The 16,045-nt window shown below is 33.8% G+C and overlaps 1 long non-coding RNA gene across 6 annotated transcripts; it reads right to left on the bottom strand.

Annotated features, from left to right (window-relative positions):
• Positions 1 to 216: 216 nt before the first annotated feature.
• LOC133671611 (uncharacterized) lies at positions 217 to 15,961 on the bottom strand. Of its 6 annotated transcripts, none has more exons than XR_009834329.1 (4): positions 9,379 to 15,961; positions 707 to 9,273; positions 492 to 541; positions 217 to 386 (listed from the first exon to the last, which is right to left on the bottom strand). It is a non-coding gene; the product is annotated as an uncharacterized LOC133671611 (long non-coding RNA). The 6 variants fall into 6 exon arrangements; XR_009834325.1 differs by having other exon boundaries at positions 492 to 886; positions 992 to 9,273; XR_009834328.1 differs by having other exon boundaries at positions 492 to 9,273; positions 9,379 to 9,428; positions 9,594 to 15,961.
• Positions 15,962 to 16,045: the final 84 nt, after the last annotated feature.

The following is a 16,045-nucleotide window of genomic DNA, read 5'->3' as shown; positions in this document are numbered from 1 at the left end:
AAGATCTAGGAAAATATAACAGGCATGGATGGAAGGATAGTGGCAGAATCCTAGATTGTTATCCCAATCAATGGTGGCCAAAGTTTGACTTTCTGAACTAAAATAAAATTATGCCTCATGATAGAACAACTAATTCAAAAGAAATTCTGGAGCATTGTGGGAGAAGCTTTGTAAAGATAAAGATAAGCTTATATGTTAGAAGAAGAAGAAAACAAATATAAAATTCAGGATCCTTCTTCTTTCGTAATAAGATGTGGACCATTATTTACACTCCATACCTCAGAAAAGAAAAAGAAGTAGGTTATGAAGTATTACCGGGATGTGATTGTCGGAATTATCAACACAATCTCAACAAAAGCAGATAAAACATGATGCCCTGCACCTTCCTGTTGAATAACAACAATCATTAGAATACAAACTTAAAACGGTGACATTGAGAAACTACCTCAATCTCATAGATATTCAAACCATGTAGCTTACATGGAACATACCTATGCTCGACCAAATCATAAGCCTGCCGGAAATTTCTCACTTCAAATCACTGCAAAAGGATGTGCTTTTACAATTGTCAATATTGGCAACAGAATGATCTATACTCTTGTCATGGTATATAAGAATTTTCATCAAACAAGCAAAGGTTAGTGTTTCTATTATCAAATGAAACTACTTTCTATTATCAATTGAAACTACTTGCCGAAGTTCGGACCTTGTAAACCTCACTAAATCCTCCTTGCCCAAGAAGGTTTAAAAGGGCATATTGATGATTTAAAATCTGAAAATTATTAAAACTTGAATCATCCTCATCTCGTATCCTTTTCAATTCACGTATAAGACGTCCCTCTTCCAGTTTATAGCCGTCTCTCTCATGCAAAATTGTCTCTTCCTCCTACAGATAATCAACAATTCAATAACAAGGGATGCATGTATAATGGAGCACTTGCAACTTTTGCAATACTTGCAAAATGCAGCATCTCCATAAAGAATGACTTACACGCTACACGTTCACTAGACAAGATTTAGAAATCTCATCCTGGATGAGAAAATCTTCTTCATGTGCTCCAGATTCTGCATTTGTACCATCACCTTTGCCTTCATAGTAACAAAAACTAATGTTAATACTCAAAATGTATCTTAATAAATCACAAATAGCAGATAGACATTGTAAAAGCATGAGGAATAATTCGTTTCTTTTTATTTACTCATTTTTCAGTGACAAGTAATATTATTTTTCTAGGGTTTGAGGCCAAGACACATCAGTGCAACATCAATCTATCACCTCTAGTGCAACAGGTGGCAATAATAAACGATAATAAACTATTTTCTTCCAAAAAGTCACCCACCTCAATTAGCAACAAATATACAGAAACTTTTGGGGCAATGTATTACCATACACCCATTAGCATATAGGCATGCATGACAGCAAGCAAGAGGCCTATCAGAAAGCAGATCATAAATATGGAAGTAGCTTGGAAGGCCACAAAAGCTTCATGTGAAACAGAACAAATACCTGTTAAGGATAAGTACAGTTGCTTCTCACAAGGTTGAGATATCTTACCTCGATGCGATCTGTTCTAAATTTAATAAGCTCCTCTTTAAGATCTTTTATTTCTTAGTTCAGCTGGGATAGTTCATGTTTTTCCTGTGGTGTTAAGTGATCAATGAGCTCTGTGCCCACCTCACCTTGTTTCGTGGTCACAGTGGCTTTAAGCTCACTATTTGATTAGTGACATCTACAAGAGATTTTTCCTATAAATAGGACCCAACGACAGAGGAATAAGAACACTTGTGGTCTTAGCTTATCAAATTCAACAATAAGTTCACTTTTCTTTTTCACCATGATCTACAAAAGCAGAAAAGTCTAGTCAAACTATGCCCTTTCAATAAGCCTGACCAAAATAGAAAGAGAAAAGGATACATGCTTCTTGTAGCTTGTTTCTCTATGCTTTATGACTATTGAATCCTTCATGAGACTAGAAAATAACGATTTCAGCTCTGCAGCTCTCAACGTAGGCATTTCGCTCTTTGAAGTCTGCATTCAGCCTATAATTTTCTTCCTGAAGTAGATGACTTATTTAAAATCAAAAAATCAGAATATAAAGGAAATGGCAAGAGAGGCACGAGGACTTGCAACAATAGAGTTAAGAAGTTCAATTGCATACTCATACCAAGTAGCAAAACATACTTATCTAATTTCAATTAATCCATACATTTACACATAAACCTTGAAGACAGCTCATCATAAAACTAGAAATTTTCAAAGGGGTCTTGTTTTTAGTATAATGGTGGGCATCTACTAGTTACTGCTATAGACCTTGAATAAATCCCGAACATTTGTAGCTAGTACAACATCTGGAAAAGGTAAAAAACTTATCATCGAAGTGTCCAGTTAATGTGGAAAATAAAAATCAATTATTTCTCATAACAAGATGGTTCCGGTTCCTTGGACTAAAACGAAAAATCACCCAACAACAAGTGAAGGAAAGAAAACCTAGAAATCCACAAAAGCTTCCTTGAATCTACGACGAAAGTAGAAGAGTTCATATCCACAAGAGTAAGGAAACCTGTATAAATTGCAAAAAATCAAATTTCACTCGACTATGTGTGTCCATTCAGGTCCCCCAAATCCTCCACTAGGTCAAATCAAAGAAGGTATAAAATCCCCTAACATATTAATTTAAGTAACAAAATACACAAATAATTCTTAAATAATGATGTTTTAATTACTTATTTGCAAATTCTCCATCTACTAGACTGTGTTTTATTATTACCGACCATGTTAGCTGTATAAATTAGTTTATTGACAGTAGAGGACAAAAACCTAAAGTGAGGCCCTTTCAGCTGAAATTATAGCTTAGGTAGTAATATGTAGAAAATTTTAGTTGAGGAGATACCTTACATTTTAGCATAGCATCATCCTGAAAGCAAAGCACATGTTAAATAAAAGCATTCAACATTTTTTATCCCCAAAAAATAATTAGCATTTTTCTCTTTGCTACAGTTTGATACCTTGGCTTGGATATGTTCTGAAATTCTCTCTAGCACGTCTTTCACATCAGGCTCAAGCTCAGTCTATTTTTTTATGGCTTATGTTTATCGTTGAAGTAAAGATACATAAATCATAATCTCACATTAAAAACAATAAGTACAACAGAAGACATTTAACCATTAAAATCCAGTACCGTAGTACCTTGTCACTTGCCTCAAGTTCAGCTTGCCGTGTCTGAAGTTCCTCCTGTTTCCTAGTGAGATTTACATGTTGATCTAGTGCCTCCTTGTTTACATGGCTGAACTGTTGAAATGCTCATTGCACCAATGAAGCATTTTATGCAACTCTTTCAAACTCCTCTTATACCTATAAGTTCCAATAAAACAGAGCATGTCATTTTTGAAAAGATGAATGCTTAAGTGGAACCATGTAAACATGACCTATCTCAGTAAGTATCGAGTACATGTGGGGGAAGACCAAAACATCATCTTCTAGGATTTCAGCAAGGATAACGGCTGGAAAATCAGACAGGATAAATTAATTTAAAACATTGATTACAAGCCATAATAGTTTAATAATACATTAAAAGACAAGAACAAAAAACTGAAGCTTAGACTAGTCATTTATCACATAAAGAAACAATAAAGCATATTCACAGTTCAGAGTTGTGTTGTGACTTCAGCATTGAGTCTATCCATCCTGTCAGAAACACCTGGAAGAACAGCTAGTCAAAAAAATATTTTTATAGTGAAATATTAAAATCAAGTTTCTAAAAACAACTCAAAGCACACTTTAGAGTTAGTGTTATGACTTCAGCCAATGAGTTAACATCATTTAGTTCCTTCCCCTACAATTAAGAACCATGTAACATCTCAGATTTAGCAAAGGATATTAGGGCTTCCAAATTTTGTTTTTGTTATTTCAGATTAGTTGTGAAATTAGTCTCTAGCTCTCTGTTTTCTCATTTTAGTCTGTGATGGAAACTGCACAATCATGAGATTTCTTACCTCAATGTGATTTGTTCTACATAATTATGTTCATAAACTTCAACTTTGAGCATCGATAATCATAAAAGCCCCCCCGTCATAACGACTTTCTTCCTTACTTAATCACCTGATCATTAGTAACTTGTTAAGGCATCATAAACATGTAGAAGGATCATCATGTATAAGGCATCATAAACATGTTCTTACCTCAAGAACATGTCGGTCAAATAATTTAAGTTACATACAAATATCATATCAAAGAAAAAGTGTTTTACTTCGCAAATCATATAAATTTCCTAGTAGCATTGTGGTTGGGGTGGACACCAGAAGCGTACATGCAGGTACTTTATAGCTTACATTTATTGTTGGTACCAATCAACCAAAATTATCAAATTAAAACTTTTTCTCAGAACTATCCATCCTTGGATTCCAAAAGCAATAACTACAGAGCTTCTCACACCAAAAACTTTCAACCCAAATTTGCACACCAAGCTAATGAAAACATCAGCAATCAATTAACAAAACACGTAGAGAAATAACCTTCTAGAACAAAATAACACAAGTAATTACTCATGTCCATAAACTTCAACTTTGAGCATCGATAGTCATAAAAACCCCCCGTCATATCAACTTTCTTCCTTACTTAATCACCTGATCATTAGTAACTTGTTAAGGCATCATAAACATGTATAAGAATCATCATGTAAAAAATAACATATAAGATTTTTATCCTAACCATCCACAGTTATGCAGTCCAAACCATTAGTTTGTGGACACATCCAAATCTCAACAGATTACAGCTTAGGTAAATACTTAGGAGAATAAGAAGAATAATCAACGATATATGCATGCAGACCATTACAGGAGTCATATCAACTTCATCAACAATTTAGCTCATGCAAATTTTCAAAAAGCACACACATTTATAGACAAGTCCTTGGGTATAAACAATGCTCCACTAGCATTCAAGAACATGCCAGTCAAATAATTTAAGTTACTTACAAATATCACATCAAGTAAAAAGTGTTTTGCTTCGCAGATCATATAAATTTCCTAGTAGCATTGTGGTTGGGGGTGCACACCAGAAACGTATATGCAGGTACTTTATAACGTACTTTTATTGTTGGTACCACTCAACCACAATTATCAAATAAAAACTCTCACAACTATCCATTCTTGGATTCCAAAAGCAATCACTACAAAGCTTCTCATGCCAAAAACTTTCAACCCAAATTTGCACACCAAGCTAATGAAAACATCAACAATCAATTAACAAAACATGTTGAGAAATGACCATCTGGAACAAAATAGCATAAGTAATTACTCAGTTTTCACTTGTGTAGACCAACATACAAATTATTAACAACTCGACTCGAACCAATGTTTTTGTTGGATCTCCTATTTCAGTTAGAACAAGCACGGTGGAGAACTAACCTGCGCTAGTCGTGGGGAAAAATTGGGAGAAAACTTCAACTTTTTTAATAAAGGGACCACATCAGAACCATGTGGATAGATAAGTTACACGAGGAGACTTGTATACAAATTATGAACAGCAAAACTTGAATCAATGTTTCTACTAGATCAATACTATTTCAATTAGATCAAGCATGGTGGACTATCCTATGCAAATACTGGGGTAAAATTGGGAGAAACTTCAACTTTTTTAATAAAGGTACCACATCAAAACCATATAGATAAGTTACACACGGATACTTTATCCTTACCTGTTTAGTGGGATAAAAGTGGCTTGTCCCCATTTCAAAGCATTAAGGTGCATAATTATCTGAGTACATCATTCAAACGATAAAGTGACCATGGCAGAAGGTCAAGAAACTGCTACTGATTATGCCATATCGTCTAGCAGATTGGGAACACAACTCTAAGAGAGAATACTTAACACAATCTAATAGACTAGGTAAATTACTTGCGAGATGTCACGGGTTGTTATAGGAATGATGCAAGAAGTCAAGTGAGGATTACTTGAACTAATCTAAGAAGCCGAGCAGACAAAGAACCTAGTATAAATGGTTAAAGAAAAATCTACAGTGTTTAGGTCAAAATGTGCAACCATATGGAGAAGCTTTCTATTAAGATGTCTTAACAATTGAAAAGGCTAGAGCACACAACATTCAGATCAATAATCATGGTTGCTATCCGAGTACATAAGTGACTAAAAGTGTTGTAACAAACTGAGCTATGAGGAATAGAAGCAGAAGAGCTGAATGGGGTTACTACAGGTAAACAGTGGTGGAACGGTACGAATGGCACTCAGGTCACCAGCTGATCCCAAACTCATCATTTGGCCTTAACTACTCAAATGCACTCAGGTCATATATTCTCTCAAGATAAAAATCAAATAAATCAATGGTTGCATGTAGAAAGTGACTCAATGAAAATGTAAATGAAACAACACAATTGTGCAGAAATCATCCATCATAAAGGCATCTCTTATAGAAATTAACTAGTTACATGACCCGCGCGATGCCGCGGGTCAATGGTTTTTGCATAAAAAATATCAAAAAAAATTAAGATCTAAAAGTATTAGGTCTTTTTGCAAAGGTATACCCAAGAGTCTTGGGCGTGGCTGCAACGCCTGACCCAAGACAAATATTTATAATATTAATAATAACATTAAACTTGCATGACCCAAGTTTAAGTGGGTCTGACTGCAATACCAGACCCAATAGTCTTGGATGTGGGTCTGGCTGTTCGTGTCATAAAAGTGTGATAATTAAATAGATTAATTAAAAAGAAAAAAAACAAAGAAAAAAAACCAAAATGAAGTAAAAAATTAATGAAGAAAAAGAAAAAAATCTGAATTAACAGGGTTAACCCTTCAAACCAGGTTAACCCGTCAAACCTTGGATTCGTGTCGTAAAAGTTTGATAACTAAATAGAAAAAAAAATTGACGAGGTAACTCGTCAAACCCGGGATCCGTGTCATGAAAGTTTGATAACTAAATAGAAAAAAATTGAACATTAACAAACTAAACTAAATGAAAAAAATTAACTAAAAAGGAAAAAAACAAACAAAAAAGCATCAGCCTTTTCACTGTGGACTCCAGTGTGCACTCCATAGTTAAAGGCATAAAAACAGCAAAAAAACAAAAAGAAAAAATAAAAGCATCGGTCGATAACTAAATAGAAAAAATTTTAATATTGATAAACTAAATTAAATAAAAAGAAACAATCCACAAGAAAAAAAACTTATAAGAAGAAAAAAACTAATGAAGAAAGAAACAAATCTAAATTAACTGGGTTAACCCGTGAAACCTGAAATCCGTGTCATGAAAGTCTGATAAATAAATAGAGAAAAAATTAATATCAACAAACTAAATAAAAAAATTAATTAAAAAGAAAAAAAAAGCATCAGCCTTTTTTCACCGTGGGCTGCACTGTGCAGTCTACAGTGAAAGGAATAAAAAAAAGCAAAAAAAAAAACTAAAGGCTTCAGCCTTTTCATTGTGGACTGCATACAATATTAAAAGATGAAATCAAAAGAACAAAACTAATGAGGAAAAAGAAAAAAAATCCGATTCAACCGGGTTAACGTGTCAAACCTGGAATTCGTGTCATGAAAGTGTAATAACTAAATAGAAAAAAAGATTTATTATTAATGAAATAAATTAAAAAGGAAGATTAATTAAAAAGGAAAAAAGCAAAGAAAAAAAACATACAGGAAGAAAAAAACTAACGAAGAAAAATAAAAAAAATCTGAATAAATTGGGTTAACCCGTCAAACCTGAAATCTATGTCATGAAAGTCTGATAATTAAATAGAAAATATTTAATATTAACAAACTAAATAAAAAAAAGATGAGGAAAAATAAAAAAATCTGAATCAACCGGGTTAACCCGCCAAATCAGGTTAACCTGTCAAACCTCAAATTCATGTCATGAAAGTGTTATAACTAAATATAAAAAGATTTATTATTAATGAAAAAAATTAAAAAAAGATTAATTAAAAAGGAAAAAGCAAAGAGAAAAAAAACATACAAGAAGAAAAAAACTAATAAAAAAAATTAAAAAAAAACTGAATAAACTGGATTAACCCGTCAAACCCGGGATCCGTGTCATGAAAATCTGATAACTAAATAAAAATAATTAACATTAACAAACTAAATTAAACAAAAAAAGTTCATCAAAAGAAAAAACCACAGAAAAAAGCAAAAAAAAAAAACCATAGACATGGAAAACGAAAAAAAAAAACCAAAAAAAATAAAAACAGAAAAAGAAGAAAGAAAAAGAAGAAGACTGCTCAGTGTTTCACTATGGACTTCCACAGTGAAACACTGAGCAGTTTTAGTTTATTGTTAATTCATCTGACAAGGCAGATAGGGAACCCATTCAACCCACCATGCATATTTAAGTAGCAAAACAGTCATTGCATGAACAGAATGGAAACCAGTTTTGTTAAAAATAAAGGCAGTCACCAAATCAATCATATTCTCAACTGCTTTCTCCAGTAGGTGTAGTCAAGTTGCAGCAGCAACAATTTTATCCTGATTGAATAATGCTCATAATCCTTACCAGCATCCATTACAGAAACGCTAATAAAGGTATTGCACAGTCACAGTATGTAGAGAGACATCAAAATTTAAAAACAAACTATCATTGCTAGCAAAACACGTAACAGCCTTATTGGCAGCCTAGGAAAGCACGAAAAAGATCTGGGAAAAAATTATGGGCAGCAGCATTTGTTAACACAACACATGGGCATAAAGGGCAAATATGTGAATGATGTGCATCACTATTGATAAAACTAATGTTCATAATCCTTACCAGCACCCATTAAAGAAATGCTAATAAGAGCATCGCACAGTCACAGTATAAAGAGACATCAAAAGTCTAAAAACAAACTATCATTGCCAGCAAAACATGTAACAGCCTTATTAGCAGCCTAGGAAAGCACGGAAAAGATCTAGGAAAATATAACAGGCATGGATGGAAGGATAGTGGCAGAATCCTAGATTGTTATCCCAATCAATGGTGGCCAAAGTTTGACTTTCTGAACTAAAATAAAATTATGCCTCATGATAGAACAACTAATTCAAAAGAAATTCTGGAGCATTGTGGGAGAAGCTTTGTAAAGATAAAGATAAGCTTATATGTTAGAAGAAGAAGAAAACAAATATAAAATTCAGGATCCTTCTTCTTTCGTAATAAGATGTGGACCATTATTTACACTCCATACCTCAGAAAAGAAAAAGAAGTAGGTTATGAAGTATTACCGGGATGTGATTGTCGGAATTATCAACACAATCTCAACAAAAGCAGATAAAACATGATGCCCTGCACCTTCCTGTTGAATAACAACAATCATTAGAATACAAACTTAAAACGGTGACATTGAGAAACTACCTCAATCTCATAGATATTCAAACCATGTAGCTTACATGGAACATACCTATGCTCGACCAAATCATAAGCCTGCCGGAAATTTCTCACTTCAAATCACTGCAAAAGGATGTGCTTTTACAATTGTCAATATTGGCAACAGAATGATCTATACTCTTGTCATGGTATATAAGAATTTTCATCAAACAAGCAAAGGTTAGTGTTTCTATTATCAAATGAAACTACTTTCTATTATCAATTGAAACTACTTGCCGAAGTTCGGACCTTGTAAACCTCACTAAATCCTCCTTGCCCAAGAAGGTTTAAAAGGGCATATTGATGATTTAAAATCTGAAAATTATTAAAACTTGAATCATCCTCATCTCGTATCCTTTTCAATTCACGTATAAGACGTCCCTCTTCCAGTTTATAGCCGTCTCTCTCATGCAAAATTGTCTCTTCCTCCTACAGATAATCAACAATTCAATAACAAGGGATGCATGTATAATGGAGCACTTGCAACTTTTGCAATACTTGCAAAATGCAGCATCTCCATAAAGAATGACTTACACGCTACACGTTCACTAGACAAGATTTAGAAATCTCATCCTGGATGAGAAAATCTTCTTCATGTGCTCCAGATTCTGCATTTGTACCATCACCTTTGCCTTCATAGTAACAAAAACTAATGTTAATACTCAAAATGTATCTTAATAAATCACAAATAGCAGATAGACATTGTAAAAGCATGAGGAATAATTCGTTTCTTTTTATTTACTCATTTTTCAGTGACAAGTAATATTATTTTTCTAGGGTTTGAGGCCAAGACACATCAGTGCAACATCAATCTATCACCTCTAGTGCAACAGGTGGCAATAATAAACGATAATAAACTATTTTCTTCCAAAAAGTCACCCACCTCAATTAGCAACAAATATACAGAAACTTTTGGGGCAATGTATTACCATACACCCATTAGCATATAGGCATGCATGACAGCAAGCAAGAGGCCTATCAGAAAGCAGATCATAAATATGGAAGTAGCTTGGAAGGCCACAAAAGCTTCATGTGAAACAGAACAAATACCTGTTAAGGATAAGTACAGTTGCTTCTCACAAGGTTGAGATATCTTACCTCGATGCGATCTGTTCTAAATTTAATAAGCTCCTCTTTAAGATCTTTTATTTCTTAGTTCAGCTGGGATAGTTCATGTTTTTCCTGTGGTGTTAAGTGATCAATGAGCTCTGTGCCCACCTCACCTTGTTTCGTGGTCACAGTGGCTTTAAGCTCACTATTTGATTAGTGACATCTACAAGAGATTTTTCCTATAAATAGGACCCAACGACAGAGGAATAAGAACACTTGTGGTCTTAGCTTATCAAATTCAACAATAAGTTCACTTTTCTTTTTCACCATGATCTACAAAAGCAGAAAAGTCTAGTCAAACTATGCCCTTTCAATAAGCCTGACCAAAATAGAAAGAGAAAAGGATACATGCTTCTTGTAGCTTGTTTCTCTATGCTTTATGACTATTGAATCCTTCATGAGACTAGAAAATAACGATTTCAGCTCTGCAGCTCTCAACGTAGGCATTTCGCTCTTTGAAGTCTGCATTCAGCCTATAATTTTCTTCCTGAAGTAGATGACTTATTTAAAATCAAAAAATCAGAATATAAAGGAAATGGCAAGAGAGGCACGAGGACTTGCAACAATAGAGTTAAGAAGTTCAATTGCATACTCATACCAAGTAGCAAAACATACTTATCTAATTTCAATTAATCCATACATTTACACATAAACCTTGAAGACAGCTCATCATAAAACTAGAAATTTTCAAAGGGGTCTTGTTTTTAGTATAATGGTGGGCATCTACTAGTTACTGCTATAGACCTTGAATAAATCCCGAACATTTGTAGCTAGTACAACATCTGGAAAAGGTAAAAAACTTATCATCGAAGTGTCCAGTTAATGTGGAAAATAAAAATCAATTATTTCTCATAACAAGATGGTTCCGGTTCCTTGGACTAAAACGAAAAATCACCCAACAACAAGTGAAGGAAAGAAAACCTAGAAATCCACAAAAGCTTCCTTGAATCTACGACGAAAGTAGAAGAGTTCATATCCACAAGAGTAAGGAAACCTGTATAAATTGCAAAAAATCAAATTTCACTCGACTATGTGTGTCCATTCAGGTCCCCCAAATCCTCCACTAGGTCAAATCAAAGAAGGTATAAAATCCCCTAACATATTAATTTAAGTAACAAAATACACAAATAATTCTTAAATAATGATGTTTTAATTACTTATTTGCAAATTCTCCATCTACTAGACTGTGTTTTATTATTACCGACCATGTTAGCTGTATAAATTAGTTTATTGACAGTAGAGGACAAAAACCTAAAGTGAGGCCCTTTCAGCTGAAATTATAGCTTAGGTAGTAATATGTAGAAAATTTTAGTTGAGGAGATACCTTACATTTTAGCATAGCATCATCCTGAAAGCAAAGCACATGTTAAATAAAAGCATTCAACATTTTTTATCCCCAAAAAATAATTAGCATTTTTCTCTTTGCTACAGTTTGATACCTTGGCTTGGATATGTTCTGAAATTCTCTCTAGCACGTCTTTCACATCAGGCTCAAGCTCAGTCTATTTTTTTATGGCTTATGTTTATCGTTGAAGTAAAGATACATAAATCATAATCTCACATTAAAAACAATAAGTACAACAGAAGACATTTAACCATTAAAATCCAGTACCGTAGTACCTTGTCACTTGCCTCAAGTTCAGCTTGCCGTGTCTGAAGTTCCTCCTGTTTCCTAGTGAGATTTACATGTTGATCTAGTGCCTCCTTGTTTACATGGCTGAACTGTTGAAATGCTCATTGCACCAATGAAGCATTTTATGCAACTCTTTCAAACTCCTCTTATACCTATAAGTTCCAATAAAACAGAGCATGTCATTTTTGAAAAGATGAATGCTTAAGTGGAACCATGTAAACATGACCTATCTCAGTAAGTATCGAGTACATGTGGGGGAAGACCAAAACATCATCTTCTAGGATTTCAGCAAGGATAACGGCTGGAAAATCAGACAGGATAAATTAATTTAAAACATTGATTACAAGCCATAATAGTTTAATAATACATTAAAAGACAAGAACAAAAAACTGAAGCTTAGACTAGTCATTTATCACATAAAGAAACAATAAAGCATATTCACAGTTCAGAGTTGTGTTGTGACTTCAGCATTGAGTCTATCCATCCTGTCAGAAACACCTGGAAGAACAGCTAGTCAAAAAAATATTTTTATAGTGAAATATTAAAATCAAGTTTCTAAAAACAACTCAAAGCACACTTTAGAGTTAGTGTTATGACTTCAGCCAATGAGTTAACATCATTTAGTTCCTTCCCCTACAATTAAGAACCATGTAACATCTCAGATTTAGCAAAGGATATTAGGGCTTCCAAATTTTGTTTTTGTTATTTCAGATTAGTTGTGAAATTAGTCTCTAGCTCTCTGTTTTCTCATTTTAGTCTGTGATGGAAACTGCACAATCATGAGATTTCTTACCTCAATGTGATTTGTTCTACATAATTATGTTCATAAACTTCAACTTTGAGCATCGATAATCATAAAAGCCCCCCCGTCATAACGACTTTCTTCCTTACTTAATCACCTGATCATTAGTAACTTGTTAAGGCATCATAAACATGTAGAAGGATCATCATGTATAAGGCATCATAAACATGTTCTTACCTCAAGAACATGTCGGTCAAATAATTTAAGTTACATACAAATATCATATCAAAGAAAAAGTGTTTTACTTCGCAAATCATATAAATTTCCTAGTAGCATTGTGGTTGGGGTGGACACCAGAAGCGTACATGCAGGTACTTTATAGCTTACATTTATTGTTGGTACCAATCAACCAAAATTATCAAATTAAAACTTTTTCTCAGAACTATCCATCCTTGGATTCCAAAAGCAATAACTACAGAGCTTCTCACACCAAAAACTTTCAACCCAAATTTGCACACCAAGCTAATGAAAACATCAGCAATCAATTAACAAAACACGTAGAGAAATAACCTTCTAGAACAAAATAACACAAGTAATTACTCATGTCCATAAACTTCAACTTTGAGCATCGATAGTCATAAAAACCCCCCGTCATATCAACTTTCTTCCTTACTTAATCACCTGATCATTAGTAACTTGTTAAGGCATCATAAACATGTATAAGAATCATCATGTAAAAAATAACATATAAGATTTTTATCCTAACCATCCACAGTTATGCAGTCCAAACCATTAGTTTGTGGACACATCCAAATCTCAACAGATTACAGCTTAGGTAAATACTTAGGAGAATAAGAAGAATAATCAACGATATATGCATGCAGACCATTACAGGAGTCATATCAACTTCATCAACAATTTAGCTCATGCAAATTTTCAAAAAGCACACACATTTATAGACAAGTCCTTGGGTATAAACAATGCTCCACTAGCATTCAAGAACATGCCAGTCAAATAATTTAAGTTACTTACAAATATCACATCAAGTAAAAAGTGTTTTGCTTCGCAGATCATATAAATTTCCTAGTAGCATTGTGGTTGGGGGTGCACACCAGAAACGTATATGCAGGTACTTTATAACGTACTTTTATTGTTGGTACCACTCAACCACAATTATCAAATAAAAACTCTCACAACTATCCATTCTTGGATTCCAAAAGCAATCACTACAAAGCTTCTCATGCCAAAAACTTTCAACCCAAATTTGCACACCAAGCTAATGAAAACATCAACAATCAATTAACAAAACATGTTGAGAAATGACCATCTGGAACAAAATAGCATAAGTAATTACTCAGTTTTCACTTGTGTAGACCAACATACAAATTATTAACAACTCGACTCGAACCAATGTTTTTGTTGGATCTCCTATTTCAGTTAGAACAAGCACGGTGGAGAACTAACCTGCGCTAGTCGTGGGGAAAAATTGGGAGAAAACTTCAACTTTTTTAATAAAGGGACCACATCAGAACCATGTGGATAGATAAGTTACACGAGGAGACTTGTATACAAATTATGAACAGCAAAACTTGAATCAATGTTTCTACTAGATCAATACTATTTCAATTAGATCAAGCATGGTGGACTATCCTATGCAAATACTGGGGTAAAATTGGGAGAAACTTCAACTTTTTTAATAAAGGTACCACATCAAAACCATATAGATAAGTTACACACGGATACTTTATCCTTACCTGTTTAGTGGGATAAAAGTGGCTTGTCCCCATTTCAAAGCATTAAGGTGCATAATTATCTGAGTACATCATTCAAACGATAAAGTGACCATGGCAGAAGGTCAAGAAACTGCTACTGATTATGCCATATCGTCTAGCAGATTGGGAACACAACTCTAAGAGAGAATACTTAACACAATCTAATAGACTAGGTAAATTACTTGCGAGATGTCACGGGTTGTTATAGGAATGATGCAAGAAGTCAAGTGAGGATTACTTGAACTAATCTAAGAAGCCGAGCAGACAAAGAACCTAGTATAAATGGTTAAAGAAAAATCTACAGTGTTTAGGTCAAAATGTGCAACCATATGGAGAAGCTTTCTATTAAGATGTCTTAACAATTGAAAAGGCTAGAGCACACAACATTCAGATCAATAATCATGGTTGCTATCCGAGTACATAAGTGACTAAAAGTGTTGTAACAAACTGAGCTATGAGGAATAGAAGCAGAAGAGCTGAATGGGGTTACTACAGGTAAACAGTGGTGGAACGGTACGAATGGCACTCAGGTCACCAGCTGATCCCAAACTCATCATTTGGCCTTAACTACTCAAATGCACTCAGGTCATATATTCTCTCAAGATAAAAATCAAATAAATCAATGGTTGCATGTAGAAAGTGACTCAATGAAAATGTAAATGAAACAACACAATTGTGCAGAAATCATCCATCATAAAGGCATCTCTTATAGAAATTAACTAGTTACATGACCCGCGCGATGCCGCGGGTCAATGGTTTTTGCATAAAAAATATCAAAAAAAATTAAGATCTAAAAGTATTAGGTCTTTTTGCAAAGGTATACCCAAGAGTCTTGGGCGTGGCTGCAACGCCTGACCCAAGACAAATATTTATAATATTAATAATAACATTAAACTTGCATGACCCAAGTTTAAGTGGGTCTGACTGCAATACCAGACCCAATAGTCTTGGATGTGGGTCTGGCTGTTCGTGTCATAAAAGTGTGATAATTAAATAGATTAATTAAAAAGAAAAAAAACAAAGAAAAAAAACCAAAATGAAGTAAAAAATTAATGAAGAAAAAGAAAAAAATCTGAATTAACAGGGTTAACCCTTCAAACCAGGTTAACCCGTCAAACCTTGGATTCGTGTCGTAAAAGTTTGATAACTAAATAGAAAAAAAAATTGACGAGGTAACTCGTCAAACCCGGGATCCGTGTCATGAAAGTTTGATAACTAAATAGAAAAAAATTGAACATTAACAAACTAAACTAAATGAAAAAAATTAACTAAAAAGGAAAAAAACAAACAAAAAAGCATCAGCCTTTTCACTGTGGACTCCAGTGTGCACTCCATAGTTAAAGGCATAAAAACAGCAAAAAAACAAAAAGAAAAATAAAAGCATCGGTCGATAACTAAATAGAAAAAATTTTAATATTGATAAACTAAATTAAATAAAAAGAAA

The sequence above is a fragment of the Populus nigra genome, chromosome 13 (assembly GCF_951802175.1).
Source record: "Populus nigra chromosome 13, ddPopNigr1.1, whole genome shotgun sequence".
Lineage (NCBI taxonomy): Eukaryota > Viridiplantae > Streptophyta > Magnoliopsida > Malpighiales > Salicaceae > Populus > Populus nigra.
Note: the sequence above shows the minus strand (reverse complement) of the source record. Positions and strands in the feature narration are given on the sequence as shown.